Source organism: Anastrepha ludens, unplaced genomic scaffold, assembly GCF_028408465.1.
Source record: "Anastrepha ludens isolate Willacy unplaced genomic scaffold, idAnaLude1.1 ptg000055l, whole genome shotgun sequence".
Classification (NCBI taxonomy): Eukaryota; Metazoa; Arthropoda; class Insecta; order Diptera; family Tephritidae; genus Anastrepha; species Anastrepha ludens.
Genome location: NW_026530039.1, coordinates 77,501 through 85,000, shown reverse-complemented (window position 1 = coordinate 85,000; position 7,500 = coordinate 77,501). Strand labels below are relative to the sequence as shown.

Here is a 7,500-nt window from a genome sequence, read left to right as displayed (position 1 = left end):
ACACCTACCATAGATGCTTTTCTGTCCGAAAAATAACTCCGCCATAGAGTAATTTCCGGACAACCAAGCTCCTCTAGTCGTTGTAACACACGATCCCAGCGCAAGTAATCAAATGCCCCCTTAAAGTCAATAAACATGCCAAGGACATATTTATTGACGTTTCCCCTAACTACACTCTGAACATACATCCACGCATCTTCTACACTACGTCCTTTCCTAAACCCATACTGCCTATCCGACCTAACACCCCGAGTTAGCTCCTGAAGCCGCTCAACCATAACCCTTTCCAGCACTTTTCCAAGCACCGGAAGGAGGCTGATACCACGATAAGATCGAGGATCACTCCTGATCCTATCGGGCGACTTCAAGAGTACAACAACCCTAGCAACTTTCCACTCACGTGGAAAATATCCCTCCCATATGCATTTATCATAAATGGCCTCCAAGTATTCCGGAATGAACTTCCACAAGCATTTGCACATCTCTCCGTTCAAACCATCTAAACCTGGAGACCTTTTAGACCTGACCAGGCCAAACGCATACCCCAACTCCCCAACGTCTAGTGGAGGAACAGGCACCTCTTGTGCAGGAGGAACCTGAACCTCAGCCCTTGGAAAGAACTCACCTAACAAAACATTGGCGCACTCTCTCCACGTTGTTGACACAGTGTCACCCACGCGAAGAGAGCTAGCCATCTCATTTCGACGGCCCCGACAGATCCTAAGGACCTGTCCCCAAGGGTCGTCCCTATTATCCCCCACAAATCTCCTCCACTCTTCCTCTTTCACTCTCACCAACATTTTCTTATATTCTTTCATTCCTACACTAAATTGATACCTGAGCTGAGACAGATTCTCCGAATTGGTCCGCCTGCCGCGTTGAAACAACCGCCTCAAGCGTCGGACAGACCTCCTCTTTGAATTTAACTCACTCGTCCACCATTTCACACCTTTCATTCTCACAGCCCTAGCTTTCCTAAACACTAAGTCATTCACTCCCCAGACACATTCAGATAGACGAGCAATTTGCTCATCAACCCCCAATTCCTCAAACTCACTAAGCGGTATACCCAATACCGCTTCCCTAACAGTATGTCCATATCGGTTCCAGTCAGTACACGAGGTACGCCATCGCCTCAATGGACTCCCCCCCTCTAACTGCGGGGTACGGGGAGTAACCATAATTTGTATTAAATTATGGTCACTAATTCCCCAACCCCCCCTAACGCTCCATTTACACTCGAACCTACTCGCTGCTGCCTCATTCATGAGCGTCACGTCAATGTCACTCACACCTCTAGGACCCTCAAACGTATACCACTCGCTTGGTTCGTTTGCAACGAGGAGGCTATTCGCCACAAGCCATTCGCTCATAGCCTCACCCCGATCGTGGCTCTGATATCCAGAAGTATGCCTGGATACCTTGCTGAACCACATCGGGGAAGTAGCATTCGCATCCAGACACACGATGGCAGGAATGCTACTCTCACGTAGTAGCACCGCATCTATGTACCTTAAATAGGGCTCCAGAGGCTCGTCAAACTTGCAATACAAGCTGACGACATTCATTCTGCCGAATTCCCCCTCGACACACACACATACTCCCCACTGTGATGAGTCAACTACTACACAAGAGTAGCTTGGCTCACACACAGCTACTGCGGCATTGACTCCAAGGTCCGTAAAAACCCTGAAGCCCCCAGGAAGACCTCTCACCACCCCATTGGTGGAGTATGGTTCCTGGAGCAAAGCAATGCCGCAGCCCCCCTCCAACATACACGCCCCCAATTCACACATCACGGCATAAGCCCCCTGACAGTTCAGTTGATATAGCTTAACCATTAATGTCTAACGAGCGCACGGGCAACAATCGCACAGTACACCGGGCAGACAGTGGACATCATCAAATGCCCGGCTGGCTTGCCCTTAAACGCACAGTTGCGACAATGCGGGGCATTGCCACAACCCGCACTCCTGTGTCCTTCTTGCCCGCACCTTCGGCAGACATCCTTCTTGGCCCTGCATTCTGCCACCCTGTGATCGAATCCCATACATCGGAAGCAGCCGGGCGTCAGTTGGTCCGGCCGTACCCGGAAGGAAAACCACTTAACGTAGCAACGACCTGCTTCCAGGAGGGCGGACATTAGCATGTCCGTGCCCTCAAGGACAACATTCGTCACCCCATCAGGGCTGACCTTCCAAGGACGGCTGACCATCCTTACGTCCTTCTCAAGGCACCCAGGGCTGAACTCCTTGAGGTTCAAACGGAACAACTCTCCCATGAATTCATCAGGGGAGATCTCCGTGTGAACCCCCTGGACCACAACCCTAGGTCCCAGCTTCCGACGTATGCTCACATCGAGCCCCACCTCGGAAAACTTGGCATTTCTCACCAAGTTATCCCTCTCAGCAACTGATGGGGTGCGAATAATCGCACCTCCATCCTTCAACGGGCGCACCTCGTGCACCCTTACCCCCATGGAAGGCCCTACCTCCTTTACCACTTTTTTGATCACCTCTTTGGACGTAGTGGGGGTCTTACCCCTCACTACGACCGACCAGGTCTCAACTGGCTTGGGCACCGGCAACGCCGGCAACACAGGCGCAGGCGCCTGAGGTGCCGGCATCATCGCTGCACCAGCCAGCGCAGCTCCAGCCGTCCTCTGAGGTGCTCCCTCCCTAGTTATCTTCGTGGCTTCTAACCGCCCACGAAGATGGGCTATTTCCGTCACCATTTCCACAAACAGTTCCTCGAACTCCAAGGAGTATCCCAGGAGGTCTTTTGCCACACTTTTCGGGACGTCGTCCATATCTATGACGGCTCCACTAAAGGCCGTCACAATGGACTTGAAGCGCCCCATAAATTCGCCCCCAATTTTTATTCCCGAATTTTCCAGGGAAGCACCGAAATTCCTGCGGATTTTCTCCATGCGCTTCCCGGCTGGACCTAATTTATCCCCTGATTTACGCACCTTTTTCACCCCCCCCTTTTTCTCCCCCTCGGAAGCGCCCTCGCTTCCGCTTACCCCCGACTTACCTTCAGGTAACTTAGGGGCTACCTTCCCCTCGTCACTCGCCTTTACTACCGGAACTGCTACACCTCCAGCGGTCTTCTTCCTAATACGGGGAGGGGACCGCAAAATAACCTCCTCCTCCCCCGACGTTGTCTCGTCCATCGCCGACGACGGTACAACAGAACCGATGGGAAGAGGGGTATTCGCCCTCTTCCGCATATCGCTTAATTTGGGCATCGCCCAATGCCCCACCAACTAGCTTGACGAATCCGCCGTATATCGCTCCCAAGCAACAACAAAAACAGGTCACTCTTGGGCGACAGTAAGGTACTGCAAGACAGGGATGAGTCCCGCACAGGCACGCACACAGCAACCACACCTAACGGCAAGCCAAAGCAACCGCGAGGACGTAGCCCACACCACCAGCCAAAGGTCTGGCAAAGGCCACCACCAATGCCCTGCCGGACAGAACACCGTTCCCCGCACAGGGACGGGTCGACCAATATGAAGCTAACGCCGGGCTCGACCGTAGGCCAAACGCAGCACGCTGTGAACACGGCACCTGCACAAGGTATTCAACCTTGGCGCAGCACTGTACCCACGCACAAAAATAACACCCCTTTTATCACTGCCGAAGATAGCAATATAACAGCACGCCAAACTATCGACGCACTCCCTATATCCACGCCGAAAATTAACGGCACTCACAAAACCACTAATAGTTCACAGCTATGTACAGCCACGCGCACAATTGGCGTCACTCGAATAACGGGCACACTTCCCGTATTCGCACAATGGCACTCACTAACACAGTTGCCCTTAACAGCGTACAGCTACTGTACAGCCACGCTAATCGTAGCGTCACCAAAATTCCGGTGAAACACACAACGGCACTCACTTTACACAATTCTCGGAATCACTATGCAGCTCATGTACAGCTACACTATAGCGTCACTCGATTCGCGGTAATACTCGCGGATATAGCACAAAACGAAATTGACAAAAATTTATGCGCTCGCGACACGACACGTCTTCACTGCTCAACAATCACAATGAGAATGAGTAGATAGGGACAGTAGGAATCTCGTTAATCCATTCATGCGCGTCACTAATTAGATGACGAGGCATTTGGCTACCTTAAGAGAGTCATAGTTACTCCCGCCGTTTACCCGCGCTTACTTGAATTTCTTCACTTTGACATTCAGAGCACTGGGCAGAAATCACATTGTGTCAACACCCGTTAGGGCCATCACAATGCTTTGTTTTAATTAGACAGTCGGATTCCCCAAGTCCGTGCCAGTTCTGAATTGATTGTTAATTGATAATCGTTATAATTTAAAAAGAATATATATCGAATGATATAATTCCTTAAAAATTTTAGCAAGAAAGTTCCACAATTGGCTACGTAACTACTATCCGGGGAACAAGAATCGTAATTCTCTATTTACCCAGAACGAGTACATAAACCATGGTATTGCTTCCCAATCAAGCCCGACTATCTCAATCTTCAGAGCCAATCCTTATCCCGAAGTTACGGATCTAATTTGCCGACTTCCCTTACCTACATTATTCTATCGACTAGAGACTCTTCACCTTGGAGACCAGCTGCGGATATTGGTACGGCCTGTTGAGAAGTTTGCGTGACCCCACCATAAATTTTCAAGGTCCGAGGAGAAAATATCGACACAACAGTAAATGTCATGCTCTTCTAGTCCATCTACCATATCTCTCTTCGAAAGACTTCCATGGTAGTACGACTATAAAACAGAAAAGAAAACTCTTCCGATATCTCTCGACGGCTTCTTTATGGTCGTTCCTGTTGCCAGGATGAGCACAAGGCCCATTTTTAATAACAAACGGATACTCAACAGGTTACGGAATTGGAACCGTATTCCCTTTCGTTCAAAATAATTCAAGTATTTAATTATTTTTTAATATATATATATAAATTTTATTAATATTTTTTTTTATTAAAAACTTGAAAATTTTCGGCTTTCGCCTTGAACTTAGGACCGACTAACTCGTGATCAACCACTGTTCACACGAAACCCTTCTCCACTTCAGTCCTCCAAGGTCTCATTCGATTATTTGCTACTACCACCAAGATCTGTACCAATAGCGGCTCCATGCAGGCTTACGCCAAACACTTCTAAGCACACTATTGTACCCTCCTACTCACTAAAGTTTCAAAATTTATAAATCAATCGAAATTGTTTTATAAATCATCTACTTTAGCGGTAATGTATAGGTATACAACTTAAGCGCCATCCATTTTAAGGGCTAGTTGCTTCGGCAGGTGAGTTGTTACGCACTCCTTAGCGGATTACGACTTCCATGTCCACCGTCCTGCTGTTTTAAGCAACCAACGCCTTTCATGGTATCTGCATGAGTTGTTAATTTAGGCACCGTAACATTACGTTTGGTTCATCCCACAGCGCCAGTTCTGCTTACCAAAAGTGGCCCACTGGGCACATTATATCATAACCTCAACCTTCATATCAAGAAAGGTGAGGTTCTTACCCATTTAAAGTTTGAGAATAGGTTAAAATCGTTTCGACCCTAAGGCCTCTAATCATTCGCTTTACCAGATAAGATTATTTTATATAATTTTTAAATGCACCAGCTATCCTGAGGGAAACTTCGGAGGGAACCAGCTACTAGATGGTTCGATTGGTCTTTCGCCCCTATACTCAATTCTGACAATCGATTTGCACGTCAGAACTGTTTCGGTCTTCCATCAGGGTTTCCCCTGACTTCAACCTGATCAAGTATAGTTCACCATCTTTCGGGTCACAGCATATATGCTCAAGGTACGCTCCAGTTAGAGGTATAAATAATAATAAATTATCATTATACATAACTATATGGAACGCCCCGGGATTGAATTAATTGACTATTTAAGAAAATAGACTAAAAATTAATCCCATTATATTTTTAAGTTAAGTTAATTATGCCATTAAGTTTAATATAACTCAATGACTTGCACATATGTTAGACTCCTTGGTCCGTGTTTCAAGACGGGTCCCGAAGGTATCCTGAATCTTTCGCATTGTTAATCATATAAATGCATACAAATAAATATTAATATCATAGATATTAAATTTTTTGTAAAATTCAAAAAATGAATTTTAGCATTATATATAATAAAATCTATCAACACTTTATCAAATCATTAGTATTTATTCTATGTTAATATGCTTAAAAAGCAAATTAATTTAAATAAACTTAATATCACCAATGATCTTTTGATAAATACTTTATTATGTTAATAGATTACAATGTCCTTATATGAAAAAAATGCACATTATTTTTAATTATTTAATGATGAATTTTTCATAATGGATATTCAGGTTCATCGGGCTTAACCTCTAAGCAGTTTCACGTACTATTTAACTCTCTATTCAGAGTTCTTTTCAACTTTCCCTCACGGTACTTGTTTACTATCGGTCTCATGGTTATATTTAGTTTTAGATGGAGTTTACCACCCACTTAGTGCTGCACTATCAAGCAACACGACTCTTTGGAAATATCTTTCTAGTAATCATTAACGTTATACGGGCCTGGCACCCTCTATGGGTAAATGGCCTCATTTAAGAAGGACTTAAATCGTTAATTTCTCATACTAGATATTAAGATATTCCATACACTGCATCTCACATTTGACATATAGACAAAGTGACTTAGTGCTGAACTATTTTCTTTTCGCTCGCCGCTACTAAGAAAATCCTTGTTAGTTTCTTTTCCTCCCCTCATTAATATGCTTAAATTCAGGGGGTAATCCCATATGAGTTGAGGTTGTTTTAAAATATTTTTTATCTTCTCACAATTTAATAAATAATTATATCATCTTTTCATCTCTATTTTTCTTTTTTCCTTTTATATAAATATATATTATAAATAATAATTATGTAAAATGAGGCAATTCTAGAATAAAAAAAATTAATTTTTATGCTAGACATTCCTCCTTTAATTACATATATAAATTAATATTTTATATATATATAAATAATATGAAAATTTTTTAAAGAGAATACTTAGATTCAAAATTTTTTTTATTTCATTTTATTTGAGAGGATTTTTTTTTTTTAAGAATATATTAATAAATAAAAAATTCATTATATATCTTTATTTTTTTGCTATTAATATTATGAATTATTTAAAATCCAATAATATACACATTTGCTTAAATTCAATTATTTTTATAAAAGAATAAGCAACTTATTTAGCATAGTCTTACAACCCTCAACCATATGTAGTCCAAGCAGTACTTTAAAATTTAATTTAATGTACATAACAGCATGGACTGCGATATGCGTTCAAAATGTCGATGTTCATGTGTCCTGCAGTTCACACGATGACGCACAGTTTGCTGCGTTCTTCATCGACCCATGAGCCAAGTGATCCACCGCTTAGAGTATTTTTTTATTTATTTTTATTTATAACAAATGTCAATTTTTTTTTGCATATATTAATTGAAAGAGTAAAAT

At 43.6% G+C, this 7,500-nt stretch overlaps 1 non-coding gene and 1 pseudogene across 1 annotated transcript; both read right to left on the bottom strand.

Annotated features, from left to right (window-relative positions):
- Positions 1–4,024: 4,024 nt before the first annotated feature.
- On the bottom strand, positions 4,025–6,811 carry LOC128870944 (large subunit ribosomal RNA; annotated as a pseudogene).
- Positions 6,812–7,249: 438 nt separating this feature from the next.
- Positions 7,250–7,430, bottom strand: LOC128870925 (5.8S ribosomal RNA). The gene has a single exon (XR_008455612.1). It is a non-coding gene; the product is annotated as a 5.8S ribosomal RNA (ribosomal RNA).
- Between the last annotated feature and the right edge of the window lie 70 nt (positions 7,431–7,500).